The sequence below is a fragment of the Sapajus apella genome, unplaced genomic scaffold (assembly GCF_009761245.1).
Source record: "Sapajus apella isolate SASKATOON/1434 unplaced genomic scaffold, GSC_monkey_1.0 scaffold16, whole genome shotgun sequence".
Taxonomy (NCBI): domain Eukaryota; kingdom Metazoa; phylum Chordata; class Mammalia; order Primates; family Cebidae; genus Sapajus; species Sapajus apella.
The window spans coordinates 32,580,124-32,595,115 of NW_022436956.1; the positions used below are offsets into that span (position 1 = coordinate 32,580,124).

General features: G+C 45.7%; 1 long non-coding RNA gene across 3 annotated transcripts; it reads right to left on the reverse strand.

The window, feature by feature from the left end:
* Positions 1 to 1,935: 1,935 nt before the first annotated feature.
* LOC116556417 lies at positions 1,936 to 14,763 on the reverse strand. 3 transcript variants are annotated; one of them, XR_004270989.1, is made up of 3 exons: positions 14,216 to 14,763; positions 13,301 to 13,417; positions 1,936 to 1,954 (listed from the first exon to the last, which is right to left on the reverse strand). It is a non-coding gene; the product is annotated as an uncharacterized LOC116556417 (long non-coding RNA). The 3 variants fall into 3 exon arrangements; XR_004270990.1 differs by lacking the exon at positions 1,936 to 1,954 and adding an exon at positions 10,262 to 10,350; XR_004270988.1 differs by lacking the exon at positions 1,936 to 1,954 and having other exon boundaries at positions 14,216 to 14,391; positions 14,519 to 14,763.
* Between the last annotated feature and the right edge of the window lie 229 nt (positions 14,764 to 14,992).

Consider the following 14,992-nt stretch of genomic DNA (forward strand, 5'->3'; position numbering starts at 1 on the left):
GTAGATGTGAATATTTATTGGTCTTTGTGCTGGAATCATTCCCTCTCCCATTTGTTTGTCTTTAAATTCTGGGCATGCACACAGACTCCACCTGCACCTCCTAACTGCAAAATATTGATGTTGTCCAACCTGCCTTGAGAAGGGAGAACTGTTTTTCCCTCTTTGTATCTCTGCTGGTGTCCAGTCCACTGCTGTGTTTTTGACAAATACTTGACCCACAGAGTGTGGGAGGCAGGAAGGGAAGCCTTCTGCATTTCCTTTGTGGACCCCACATCATGGATCCATTAAGCATATTGGGAAACCAGCAGGTTCAGGTGGCTGCTCACTCTGGTTGCATCTGGCTCTGAATTTCTCAGGGCCCCCTGCATGCCAGTGATTTGCTTTTCTTTGTGAGTTGTCTCTTCACTCATATTCCTAGGCCGAGTTCCCCAAAACAGTGGCTAGCACAGCACTTGTAACAGTTGTGGATGCATATCTGATCTTGCATGACCTGATTTACAGGGTATTTTGAACAGGAGCTACCTATTATGGCTTGGGAAATGGCTAAAGTTTACTTGACTTTCTTTCATAAAGTAACTGGTAGAATATGTGGCATAAGGCTATTATTGCAAAAGCAGAAGTGATGGGGGGTGATTGAGCTTGAGCAGCATTGGGAGGCAGACAGGCCCGCATCAGCACCTTCCTGGCCATTTGTAGGTTATATGACCTTGGGGGAATCCCCTCAACTCTCTGAGCCTTTGCTTCTTCCCTTATTAAGGAGATCATCTATTCCTCATTGGACTACTGTAAGGCTTAAGATCAAACATCTTTCAAGGCACCAGGAGCAGTGCCTGGGCTCTAGGTCTTTGGGCTGTAACCATAGCAAACACTCAGATCCCAGCCACCCTCCCTTCTCTTCCCTCCAGCTTGGGAATGTGGAGGACCAATCTTCTTGTTTCCATTTATCCTGGAGTTCTTTCTTCCAAGCTTCATCTAGCACCTGCTGTGCACCAGGGATTCATGGGTGGGGAGGCCAGGGACAGCCAAGTCTGGTGTCTGGCCTTCAGCTTGCCTCAGTCCCCTTGGCTGACACCTGGCCCTTTGCTCTGGAATCTGGATCCTACAATCGCCTACCAAAGGCTCAGCCCAAATAGTGCTCAAGGGCACCCTCTATCAGTGAGAAGATTCCATAGCTGCCCACATCTCCCCATCTCCTGAGTGGATGATCAGCCCCAGCAATCCAGAGACACATTCTTGGATTCTGCTTTTTGTTGAAAACTCAAAAGAAAATGTTATGTTCCAAAAGAAAGTAAAACAAACAAAAAAAACCAAAAAACAAAAACAAACAAACAAAAAAACACTTTGAATGCTGTAGCCTGGGGGCTGAGTTCACAGGTGCACCTACCAAAACAGAGGCCCTCCAAAGGATTCAGTCCCAGTGTGTCTACCCTAAAGACAGCAGCTCTCTGCCTGGGCTTCTGAAGAGCTATCAGTTCCCCTCAAAGAACTTCCTGCCTCAGGAGATCCCTGGATCAGGCAAGGAAAGCTAGGACCAGGGAGCTGAGGACCTGGCTTCCTGTCCCCCTCTACACAGTTAGCATTCTGAATCAGTGGCTTCCCACATGGCTGTTGAATAAGTGAATAAATACCTTGGGCTTGAACAGGAGCTGGGTAGAGCTCTTTCTGCAGGGCTGGGACTCACTGGCTGTGCTGTCTCTCAGTTTACAGTGGAGATGTGGGAAATTACCCAGACCAGTGGGAGAGTTGTATGTCCTCAGAAGTATTTTGAGCACAATGGCAAATAGCTCTTCTTCCCTGCATTTGTAGCACATGCTGTTCTGAGTTTCTTAGCATTCCATGCTGGTTATTCTGTCCCAGCCAGAATCTTGCCCTTGTTAAGGAGCTGGAATTAGAGTAGAAGGTGAAGAGTTTGAAGTATTTAGCAGCCTAGGGCTGGCTTAGACGAAATCTCAAACTGTAAAGAAGAGAGAAGTAAGGCCAGGCTATGGTCCCGAGAGGAGAGGGACCCCTGCTGTTTCCTGAGATAAATTATGCTGGGGGCCCTATTACAGCCCCTGGCCCTCCTTATTAAAAGGACAACTCTCCATCCACTCCCACACAACTCCCTCTCCCCTTTCTGTAAGAGCAGCAGGGATGGGTCGATAAGTCCCTACACCTGCCAGGCCTTTGCAGGCAGTGGTGTTAGGCCCAGCCTGCTGAGTTCCTAGGAAATTGAACAAGCATCTATGGAGTGCTCACTCCATGTCAGGCTCTGCCACCAGCACCCTGGAGACAGAAGACCAAGACATACCTTCCCAGCCAAGGGGAGGATGGAACCTTAGCACATGATGCTTTGAGAGCTTGGGATGCTTCCAACCTAAAGTGCAGGCTAAAGGAAACTCACTGTGTGGGTGGGTTCTTCAGCACAGTTTGTAGTGGAGGCTGCTCTACTCTTTCCCCATCAAGTGTGGTGATGAAGGGCACAGACTGGACACTCAGAGCTACCAGGGTAAGGAAGTGCTCTTCTATCCCTCATCGGCTAGGAGAACTGCTTAAAAGATGGGCTTTTTTTGAGATTGAGTCTCACCCTGTCACCCAGTCTGGAATGCAGTGGCTCGCTGCAACCTCTGCCTCCCAGGATCAAGCAATTCTGCCTCAGCCTTCTGAGCAGCTGAGATTACAGATGCCTGCCACCACGCTCAGCTAATTTTTGTATTTTTAATAGAGATGGGTATGGCCAGGCTGGTCTCCAACTCTTGACCTCAAGCAATCCACCCACCTCGGCCTCCCAAAGTGCTGGGGTTACAGGCATGAGCCACCACACCCTGCTGTTTATTTTTTGGAGATGGAGTCTCACTCTGTTGCCCAGGCTGGAGTGCAGTGGTGCAGTATCAGCTCACTGCAACCTCTGCCTGCTGGGTTCAAGTGATTTCCCTGCCTCAACCTCCTGAGTAGCTGGGACTACAGGCATGACCTGGCCAGGAGTGCCCTTCTATCCCTCATCTGCTAAAACTGTCTAAAAGATGGGCTTTAGGTGGCCTTTTCTGCCATCTCTTTCTACTCCACTCTGGTTCTTTTTCAGTATGTAATTTTTAGTAATTAGTAAATTAGCTGATTGGCTAAATTAATTACTAAACTACAAATTTAGTGATTAGTAATTTTAATAATTTCTAGTTCCCTGCTGAAATCTATAATCTCTGTCTAATAAGCCTACTGAGTCCTGTGCGTGTCTATTGTTGTCTGTCTGTGCTATTTTATACACTTAGAATTTTACCTCCCTAAGGGTGTTTTTTATAACTACGGTGTTCATAATCATATCATCATGCCCAGCAGGGAGGTGCTCAATAAATATAATTTCCAGTGTCAAAAATTTTCAATGTGGTCAAACACAAAAAATTTACCATAACCATTTTAAAGTACACAGTTCAGTGTAAGTACATTCATATTTTTGTGCAGCCAAACTCTGGAACTCACTAAATCCTGCCAAACTGAAACTCTATCCCCACTGAATAAGCCATTACTGCTCTCTCCCAGCTCCTGGCCGCCACCACTCTAGTTTCTGTCTCTGTGAATCTGATTACTCTAGGTCCTTCACATAAGTGGAATCATACAGTATTTCTCTTTTTGCGACTGGCTTATTTCATTTTGCATAGTGTCCTCAAGGTTCATCCATGTGTTAGCATGTGTCAAAATTTCCTTCCTTTTTAAGGCTGAATAATGTTTGATTGTATGGAGAGACCACATTTGTTTATCTGTCAGTGGGCACTTGGGTTGCTGGTGTCTTTTGGCTGATGTGAATAACACTGTGCTGAGACCAGCTTAGCTGTGGAGACCCAACCCAGGTGGCGCTGAAGGAATTAAGAAACAGACACAGAGATAGCAAAAGGTGGGTTCAGAGTGGAGTACCAGGGGTCTCACAGCATTTCCAGCTGAGAGTCCAGAGCAAACTCTGGCCTACGTGTTTATTCTTGACTTTCCAGTGACAAGTTTTACAAGTGGATGCTCTGTGTTCTTTCATTGGTTAACAGTAAACTAACCAGGCAGCTAGTGTGTGTTTACTATAGGTTAAAAACAAATTAGAAAGACCTCTTTATGAGGGAACAAAGGAAAGGGTCACATATCCTGTGTTCAAAGAACGAATTCATCTGGTGTGAGACATATTTATATTGGTTACTGTTTTATAGTGCTTTGAGCAGTTTTCTGCTTTGAGGGGCTGACTAGTTTTCCCTTGCCTGTCGCTCTCAATAGGATTTCTCAGCAAACATCAGCATTTGCTCTCAACAACGCTGTTATGAACATCAGTGTATAAATGTGTGAGGCCCTTTGAATTGTAGGGGGTACACACTCAGGAGTGGAAATGCTGGATTATATGGTAATCCTTTGTTTTGAGACATAGTCTCGATCTATCACCCAGGTTGGAATGCAGTGGTACAATCTTGCCTGACTGCAACCTCTGCCTCCTAGGTTCAAGCGATTCTTATCCCTCAGCCTCCCGAGTAGCTGGGATTATAGGCTTGCACTGTCAAGCCTGACTAATTTTTTGTGTTTTTAGTAGAGATGGGGTTTCACCATGTTGGCCAGGATGGTCTCGAACTCCTGGCCTCAACTGATTCGCCTGCCCTGGCCTTGCAAAGTGCTGGGATTGCAAATGTGAACCACCTCGCCTGGCCTATTTTAACTTTTTGATGGATTGCCATACTGTTTTCCATAGCTGCAGCTCCATTTTAAACTCCCAGTAAGAGTACACAAGGGTTCCAAACTCTCAGTATCCTCACTAAAACTTGTTATTTTCTGTATTGATTACAGCCATCTTAATGAGTCTCAGGTGGCCTCTCCATGTAGGTTTTCTTCTTTTTCTTTTTTTGAGATGGAGTCTCGCTCTGTCACCCAGGCTAGAGTGCAGTGGTACAATCTTGGCTCACTCCAACCTCCACCTCCTGGGTTTAAGCAATTCTCCTGCCACAGCCTCCTGAGCATCTGGGACTTCAGGCACGTGCCACCACACCCAGCTAATTTTTCTATTTTTAGTAGAGATGTGCGTGGTGTTACCACGTCAGCCAGGCTGGTCTCAAACTCCTGACCTCAAGTGATCCACCCACCTCGGCCTTTCAGAGTGCTGGGATTACAGGAGTGAGTCATCATGCCCAGCATCTCCACAAGGTTTTGATTTGTTTCCCTAATAATTAGTAATGGTGAGCATCTTTTTATATGCTGATTGGCCATTTGTATCTCTTATTTGGAGGACTGTCTATTCACATCCTTTGCACATTTTTTGAACGGCATTAGTTGGGTTTTTGTTGTTGCATTGTGAGAGTGCTTTATGTATTCTAGATGGGAACTCTGTCACATGTAATTTTCACCTCTGTCCTGTCATTCTGTAGGCCGTCTTTTCACTCTGTTAATAGTATCCTTCAACGCAATCCAATTTGTCTACTTTTCCTTTTGTTGTTTGGGCCTTTGGTGTCATATCCAAGAAATCACCGCTGAAGGAAGCTCTCCTTCTATGTTTTAAGAGTTGTTGGCTTGGAATGGTGGCTTACGCCTATAATCCCTGCACGTTGGGAGCCGAAGTGGATGAATCACAAGGTCAGGAGTTCAAGACCAGCCTGGCCAAGATGCCCTGTCTCTACTAAAAATACAAAATTTAGCTAGGCGTGGTGGTGGGTGCCTGTAATCCCAGCTACTTGGCAGATTGAGTCAGAGAGTTGCTTGAACCCGGGAGCTGGAGGTTGCAGTGAGCTGAGATCACGCCACTGCACTCCAGCCTGGGCGACAGAGTGAGACTCTGTCTCAAAAAAACAAGAGATGTATAATTTTAGATCTTACACTTTGGTCTTTGATTCATTATTGAAGTTTTCTTTTCTTTCTTCTTTTTTTTTTTTTTTTTAACATGATATAAGGTAAGGGTTTAACTTCTTTTGCCTGTGAATATCTAGTTTTCCCACACCATTTGTTGAAAGACTGTCCCTTCCCTGATTGAAAAGTCTTGGCATCCTTTTTGAACTCATTTGACCATATGTGTAAGGGTTTCCTTCTGCACTCTGCATTCCATTCTACTGGTCTCTCTGTATGTCTTTACTGCCACACCACACTTTTGACCACTGTAGCATTAAATTCGGAAGTAAAAGACTTCCAACTTTGTTATTCTTTTTCAAGATTTCTTTGGTAATTTGGGGTCCCTTGAAATTACATATAAACTTTACACAATTTGTAAGGATGGATTTTTCTATAATTGAAGAAAAAATGTCACTGAGATTTTGAGAGAAATTACACTAAACCTGTAGATCACTTTGAGTCATACTGACATCTTAATGAAACTAAGCCTTATAATCTATAAATATGAGATGACTTTACATTTGTTACACAACCAGTCTCTGGAACTTTAAATTCTGCCAATGTCTTTGCCTCCTGGTCAAGCTTATTCCTATTTTATTTTATTTATTTATTTTTTTGATGCCATTGTAAACTGAATTTTTTTTTTTTTTCAATAGTGTCTCACTTTGTTGCCTAGGCTGGAGTACAGTGGCTATTCACAGGCATAATCGTTATAAAAACTGACAGCATTAACCTCCCAGGCTCAAGCTATCCTCCTGCCTCAGCCTCCCAAGTAGCTGAGACTATAGGCATCCACAACCAAGCCAGCAGGAAATGTTTTCTTAACTTCCTTCTTGGATTGTTGACTGTTAGTGTGTAGAAATGCAACTGACTTTTGTATGTGGATTTCATAATCCTGAAACTTGGACAGATTATTAGTTCTAACAGTTTATTTTGGCAGTCTTTGGGATTTTCTACAAAGAAGATCATGTCATTTGTTAACAGAGAAAACTTTACTTCTTCCTTTCCAATTTGGATGCCTTTTCTTTTTCCTTTTTTTCTTAATAGCTCTGGCTAGAATTTCCAGTATTATGAAAGCAGGCATCGTTTTATTCCTCATCTTGGAAAGCTTTGTCTCTCATCATTGAGAATGATATTAGCTGGAGGTTGTTCATATGACCTTTATTATGTTGAGTTTGTTTCAATTTCTAGTCAGTATGCTTTTAATCATGAAAGGATATTAAACTTCATTAAATGCTTTTTCTGTGCTAATTGAAACAAATTGTCATGGGTTTTCTTTCCTTCATTCTGTTAATGTGGTATCTTACATTGATGTTTATATGGTAACCACCTTTGTATTCCAGGAATAACTCTCACTTGATCATGTTGTATAATTCATCTATGACACTGTTGAATTCTCCTTATTAGTATTTCCTTGAGCACTTTTGCCTCTATATTGATCAGGGACAGTGGTGTTTTCTTCCGCTGATTTGTCTGCCTTTGGTATCAGTAATGCCTTGGTAGTTATAGGTCTGTTTATCCATCTTCTATTTCATTTATTTCTGTTCTAACTTTTTGTATTTCCTTCCTTCTCCTAGCTTTGGGTTTAGGCTGTTCTTTTTTTTTTTTTCTAATAATTTAAGGTACAAAGTTAGGATTGTGGTTTGAGAGCTTTTCCTTTTTCTTTTATTTGACACTGCTGAGATTACAGGGGCTTGCCACCATGCCTGGCTAATTTTTATGTTTTTAGTAGAGAGGGGGTTTTACCATGTTAGGTGGGCTGCTCTTCAACTCCTGACATGAGGTTATCTGCCTGCCTTAGCCTTCCAAAGTGCTGGGATTACAGGTGGAAGCCACTGCCCCTGGCCAGCTTTCTTTAATGTAAGCATGTACAGCTATAAATTTCCCTCATAGCACTGCTTTTGCTGCATCCGGTAAGATTTGATACATTGTTTTGTCTCAAAATACTTTCTAATTTTCCTTATTTTTCTTTGATCCATAGTTTTGTGGTATGGGTTGTTTAGTTCCCATAGATTTGTGAATATTCTGGTTTTCCTTCTGCTATTATGATTTCAGTCATTTAAAGTGTATTAAATCTTGCTTTGAGGCCTAATATATGATCTTTCCCAGAGAACATTCCACATGTACTTTGAAGAATGTGTATTGTGCTGCTGGGCAAACTCGTCCGTGTATGTCTGGTAGGTCCAGTTCATCTATAGTATTGTTCAGGCCCTCTGCTTCCTTCTTGATCTTCTGTCTGGGTGTTGTATCCATTAATGAAAGTGAGTTATTGGGCCAGGCATAGTGGCTTATGCCTGTAATCCCAGCACTTTGGGAGGCCAAGGCAGGTGGATCACTTGAGGTCAGGAGTTCGAGACCAGCCTGGCCAACATGGTGAAACCCCATCTCTACTAAAAATAGCCGGGCATGGTGGCATACGCCCGTAATCCCAGCTACTCTTAGGTGATGCATAGGAATCACTTGAATCCAGGAGGTTGCAGTGATCTGTCTCATGCCACTGCACTCCAGCCTGGGCAACGGAATCAGATTCTGTCTCAAAAAAGTGTCATGATGAAGTCGCCTACTGTTATTGTAGAACTCTCTGTTTCTCCTTTCATTCTGTCAGTGTTAGCTTCATGTATTTAGGAGCTCTGAGGTGTGTTGCATGTACATTTATAACTGTTACATCTTTTTGGTTAATTGACTGTTATTATCTCTTAAAACAGCTTTTGACTTTAAGTCTGTTTAGTCTGAGATTAGCCTAGCTTTTCCTCCTTTTTTCTGGTTACCATTTGCATGGAATATCTTTTTTCATCCTTTCACTTTCAGCCAATATGTAAATCTCTTACAATTTTTTTATTGTAGAATTCATTTGCATTTTTAAAGACTATCATCTGATGAAACTCACTACCCCAGTGGGTAACTGTGCCATGAGGCCCACAGCCAAGGGCTCAGTGAGCAGTTCCTCTTGGAGGACTCCAGCACACCATTTACGGGGTCTCCCGGTGCCACTCTGTGGATTGTTTTCTGCAGGGCTTATGGTTTGTTTTCTCATTTCTTTCCTTCTGCCTTCCTTTGTGTTGATTTTTTGGTTTGACACACTTAGAATTTCTTCTCATTTCCTTTTGATTCTATAGATATTTTCTTTGTAATTACCATGAGGATTACATAAAACATCCTGAAGTTATGGCACTCGATTTTTAAACTAGTAAATTCAATCACATACAAATACTCTACTCCTTGACAACTCTACCCCGTCCTATGTTGTTGATGTTACAAATTGTATCTATATTTTAGAGAGAGGATCTCACTCTGTCACCCAGGCTGGAGTGCAGTGGCACAGTCATATCTCATTGTAACCTAAAGCCCCTGGACTCAAGCGATCCCCCATAGCTGAGACTACAGGTGCACGCCACCATGCCTCATTTTTTAAAAATAAATTATATATTTAACATAGACTTATGGTTACATATCTCTTTTAAATCCAATAAAATAATTAAAATCAGAGGTATCTATCAAAATTACAATAATACAGGTCTTTCTATGTGGTTTCAAATGTCCACCTAACATCCTTTTGTTTTGACTTGAAGGACTCCCTTTAGCATTTCTTGCAGGGTAGGTCCCAGTGTAATGAACCCTCTCAGCTTTTGTTTATCTGAGAATGTCTTAATTTCTCTGGTCAGGTGTGAGGTGGGAGGATCACATGAGGTCAGGAGTTCGAAGCCAGCCTGGCCAACATGGTGAAAACCCATCTCTACTAAAAATACAAAAATGTGGTGGTAGATGCCTGTAATCCCAAATACTTGGGAGGCTGTACCACTGTACTCCAGCCTGGAGGAAAAAACAAGACCCTGTCTCAAAAAAATAATGAAAAGTGTCTTAATTCCTTTCTCTTTTTCTTATGAGATTTCATAAGATGCCATTATGTTGTAACTTATAACCACCTTTTAATTTGTCCTTCAAAATTTAACTGTAATTTGGAAGAATTTAGCCCTGGATTAAAAAATAAATAAACAAGGCTGGACACGGTGACTCCCACCTGTAATCCCAGCATTTTGGGAGGCCGAGGCACGTGGATCATGAGGTCTGACATTTGAGGCCATCCTGGCCAACATGGTGCATCCCTATCTCCACTAAAAACACAAAAAAATTAGCTTGGTGTGGTGGCACGTGACTGTAATCCCAGCTACTCAGGAGGCTGAGGCAGGATAATTGCTGGAATCCAGGAGGCAGAGGTTGCAGTGAGCGTGCCACTGCAGTCCAGCCTGGGTGACATAGCAAGACTCCATCTCAAATAAATACATAAATAAATAAATAAACCCTAAGAGGAAGGGAGAGGACCTTAACAGCAGATAATAGTCCATTGTTACCCTGTGGCTAGAAATCTTCTGAGTTGCTTGTCCTGCCAGATGTTCTGTTGATGGCTATAGTAGCTGACAGTTTTGTATTTACACGGTCAGAACAATGAGTGCTTCTGCTTGATTCCCAGATTCTCCAAGGTTCCCATTGAGCCAGACCACTTCCTGTCTTGGCACTGCATGAGTCCAGGGCTGCTTCCTGAGAGGATCTAGTTGGTAGACCATGATCTTGACTCCTGCCTCTAAGCCTAGCTTTATTCTCAAGAGCCATCGCCTTTTTGGTACTAGAACATTACCTTCTCTAGTACACTCATAAGTGGATGCTGAAATCACAACCTGGCCATTTGGATGTTCAACTAATGCTTTATGTTGCAGACTCCCTGGAACTCACCAACCCATGCCAGAACTCACCAGAGCTCAGGTATGTAGCACTACCTTGTTTCTCTATGGCTGGGTGTGCAAACATTGTTCATGCATTTATTTCCCATTTTTTACTTTGGGGGTTTTGTTTTGTGAGACAAGGTCTCACTCTGTCATGCAGCCAGGAGTGTAATCATGGCTCACGGTAGCCTTGACTTCCTGGGTTCAAACCATCTCACCTCAGCCTCCAAAAGTGTAAGGAGCATACAAGCATGAGCCACTGCACCTGGCCTACTTTTGAGCTTTGAGTTCTTTATATATTCTAGAGATGAGTCCTTGGTCTGATAGGTGGTTTGTAAACATTTTTTTCCAATCTGTAGCTTATCTTTCCATCTTTCTAATCAAGTCTTTCAGAGAGCAAAAATATGGTCTCTCTTGGCAATACTCTGCCACTGTAGCAGGAGAGCAGACAAAGACAATATGTAAATGAACATGTGGATATATCCCTTGAGTAAGTGTCCATTTGTGGTAAAGAGATCTCTAGACAGATCAGTGCTGAGGTTATTTCCTTCAGTAATAGTTGAGCTGGGGATCATCTCTAACCTCATGCTTACTTTCTCTTACTCCACTGTCTTCTGTTGCTGCTGGTGGGAAAGCAATTGTCAACATGTTCTTCCTTCTTTCCACCATCCTCAGTAGCTTTTTCTTTGTCTTTTCTGTAGTTATGTTTGGAAGGGTCTAGGTATGGATGGATTTATTGTATTGGGGATTGTGCCTCCTGACTCTAAAGGGTCCTGGGTCCTGTCTCTGTTTTTATTCTGGAATTTTTTTTTCTTTTTTTTTTTTTCTTTGAGACAGATTCTCACTCTGTCACCAGGATAGAGTGCAGTGGCAAGATCTCAACTCACTGCAACCTCCACCTCCTGGGTTCAAGTGTTTCTCCTGCTTCAGCCTCCCAAGTAGCTGGAATTACAGGCAAACATCACCATGCCTGGCTAATTTTTATATTTTTAGCAGAGACGGGGTTTCACCATGTTGGCCAGGCTGATCTCAAACTCGTGACCTTAGGTAATCCACTCATCTTGGCCTCCCAAAGTGCTGGGATTACAGGGATGAGCCACCACACCCAGCCTGGAATTTCTTTGAGACATGTTAGATCCTCTCATGTCATCTGCCCTTTGTCATATTTTCCAGTTGATTAATTTTCTCTTCTGCTGTTGAATTCATTAAGTTTTAAATGTCTGTGAATGGCAGCCACTAACTCTGGCATCTGAAGCTCTTGGAAGTCCATCCTCTTGTTTTTTTTTTTTTTTTTTTTTTTTTTTGGGACGGAGTTTCGCTCTCTTACCCAGGCTGGAGTGCAATGGCGCGATCTCGGCTCACCGCAACCTCCGTCTCCTGGGTTCAGGCAATTCTCCTGCCTCAGCTTCCTGCGTAGGTGGGATTACAGGCACGCGCCACCATGCCCAGCTAATGTTTTTGTATTTTTAGTAGAGACGGGGTTTCACCGTGTTGACCAGGATGGTCTCGATCTCTTGACCTCGTGATCCACCCGCCTCGGCCTCCCAAAGTGCTGGGATTACAGGCTTGAGCCACCGTGCCCAGCCTTCTCTTGTTACCATTGACTTCTATGCCCTTTTAGTGGGGCTTTGGCTGTGGCAAACATATGCAGCACTGGCTGAAGAATCTCAAGGTAGCTAGTGTTAGAACTGAATTAGAGGTCCACCCTGGTAGTGGGGACAAACCCCCACGCATTTGCTCACAGAAGCCATCTTCTGTGTTGATGATGATTTTTGCGGTATGAGAGCAGAGGGAAAACAGGGGCTGAGCATTATCCCTAAACGAGAGTGGACATTCAAATCCCTAGTGAGGCTGGGCACGGTGGCTCAAACCTGTCATCCAGCACTTCGGGAGGCCAAGGCAGGTGGATCGCCAGAGGTCAGGAATTCATGACCAGCCTGGCCAACATGGAAAAACACCATCTACAAAAAACCTGCCTGCATTTTTGGGAGGCTGAGGCAGGAGTATTGCTTGAACCTGGGAGGTGGAAGTTGCATTGAGGTGAGATTGTGCCACTACACTCCAGCCTGAGTAGATGATAAATAAGAGAGATAATTGACTCACATTTCTACAGGCTGTACAAGCACAGTTCCAGCATCTGCTTGGCTTCTGGCGAGGCCTCAGGAAGCTTACGATCATGGCAGAAATGGGAGTGGGTTCAAAGAGAGAGAGAAGGTGCCAGGCTCTTTATAAACAAATTGCTCTCAGGTGAACTAATAGAGCAAGAACTCATGCTTCAACAAACGCAGGATGCTAAGCCATCCATGAGGGATGTACACCCTCTAACAAACGTGAGATTTGGAGGGGACACACATCCAAGCTGTATAGGCCATAAATATTTTGTTTTGACTCGTAATTCCTTGAATGACAATTATTTGTTCTCCCTAGCAAGAGAGAGAGATGGATTTTCCCTCCAGCTGGAAGGCAGATGCCAGCCAGGGGGCAGAGTGCCAGCTGGCTTGGGCAGCTTACCACACTGTGGAGGAGGGGCCAGGGATCCGAAGTTGCAGGCACACAGGTGGATGTAGGTGGCCGCCAGATTGCAAGCAGGCTGGAGTTCCTGGGTGCCACAGGGGTCCTGCACACACAGGCTGAGGAATGGTTCAGGGTCCACCTGAAATCAGGGCCACCCAGTCACTATCTCTAGCCTAGGCCCCTCCTCCATGCCACTCCCCAGGGTAGACTGGGGAAAGGGTTTTCTGTGCTCCAGGGGCCAGGCTCACACTCACCACCCAGAAGCAGTTCCTCAAGCTGGAATGGAGGTCCTGGAAGAAGGCCTGGCAGGCAGGGCTCTGTCCTGGGCAGGTCAGCTGAGTCTTCTTGGTGGCCTTGCAGTCACCATCCACCTGGTGGGACAGACGCAAGACGCAGGCCTCCCGTTGGACCATGTGGCTCCCCCACATACATCAGCCTCAGCAGGAGACTCCCCCCAACCCTGGGTCTACAAAGACCGCTGCAGAGCCAGCAGGCCACCTGCCTCTCCTGGGACTCTGCAGTGAACAGCCCTCAAGAGCCTCAGCCAGAGGGAGGAAGGGCAGGTGCACCTGCTCACCTGCCAGGCCAGGATGAGCTTCTCCAGGCTGTGGGCCACAGAGCCAACTGACAACATCAGCTCATTGCCTGACTTCTTTGTTGTTGGTGCTCAGAAGGCCAGCAGATATACCTGTGGGAAGAAGGGAAGCTGAGGAGGTCCTGAGAGCCCGTGATCCTCCCCCTGGGGACCTGTATGAGAGACAAGCCTTAGGCACACTGAGAAGAGGTAGAATCCTGCCACTTCCACCCCAGACTCCCAGAGCCCAGGGCTCTGGCTCCATACCCTCATCAAAGGAGGGAGAGAAAGCACAGGGACTGAGGACAGCATGTGTCCCTCCCATCCCCTCCCCACGGCCTCAGCTTGAGTGGCCAGAATCCAGGCCCACCCTTTATGTTCCTTGGCAGAGGGACGAGAGAAGGGCCCATTTCACCCTTATCCCAGGGAGCCACATATCCCAGGGATGGGGGCAGAAAGCCCTGGGCCTCAGTGCCATCATCTCAACCACAGTCCCTGCCTACAGCCCGGGGACCTGTCCCACTGGAAGCTGAGAATGGTGTATCCCAGAGAGGCTCTTGGTGGTGGAGCCAACCCCGCCAGGGCCCAGACTCACCATGGTGCCAGAGGCCCAGAGTCAGGCTGCAGGGGCTGGTGGGCACATCACAGGAGACAGACTTTGTCCTCACTGGCCAGCTCAATCCTGGGGACGTCCCTCCTTGTCAGGGCAGGTGGCAGCTGGAGGTCTGGACAGCTCTCCCCCAGCAGGTAGGAGCTGTATAGCCTGTAGGCCTGTGGACCAGAGCGGGTGGGCAGGAGAGCTGACCCACAGCCAGGGGACAAGCTTGAAAGTGCCATCCCCCAGGCAACCTGCCACAGGCACAGGTCTCCAGGGGAAGCTCGGGCCTCTCCTTCTCACCTGCAGGCTGGGGTAGAAGATGAGGGTCACATGGTTCAGCTCCACGGTCAGGGCCATGAGACCCAAGCCTGTCCGAATCAGCATCAGGGAGAATGTGTTGTGAGCAAAGTCTTGGGCCAGGAGGATGCTGCCGCACTGGATGCTGAGGTTTCACACCCGGCTGTCAAAAGTCACCACGTGCTGGGCCCAGGGCACCAGGGCATGGTCTGGGGAGAAGCAGCCCCAAAGGCAGGGTAAGTGGAGCCAGCTCCACCCATCGCAGTGGGAGCCCAATGCCTGCTGGGCACCCCAATGCCTAGAGCCCCGGCTTAGCCTGCCCTGAGGCCAGGAGTCCCCCTCCCCTGGTGCAGCAGCCAGAGCCCCAGCGATCCCCCACCAGCTTCAGGATGACATGAGCTGAATGCCTCCAGCCAATTCAGCCCTAACGAGGAATCGAGTCCTGAGACCCACTACAAAACTGCTGTGCTAAGTAAC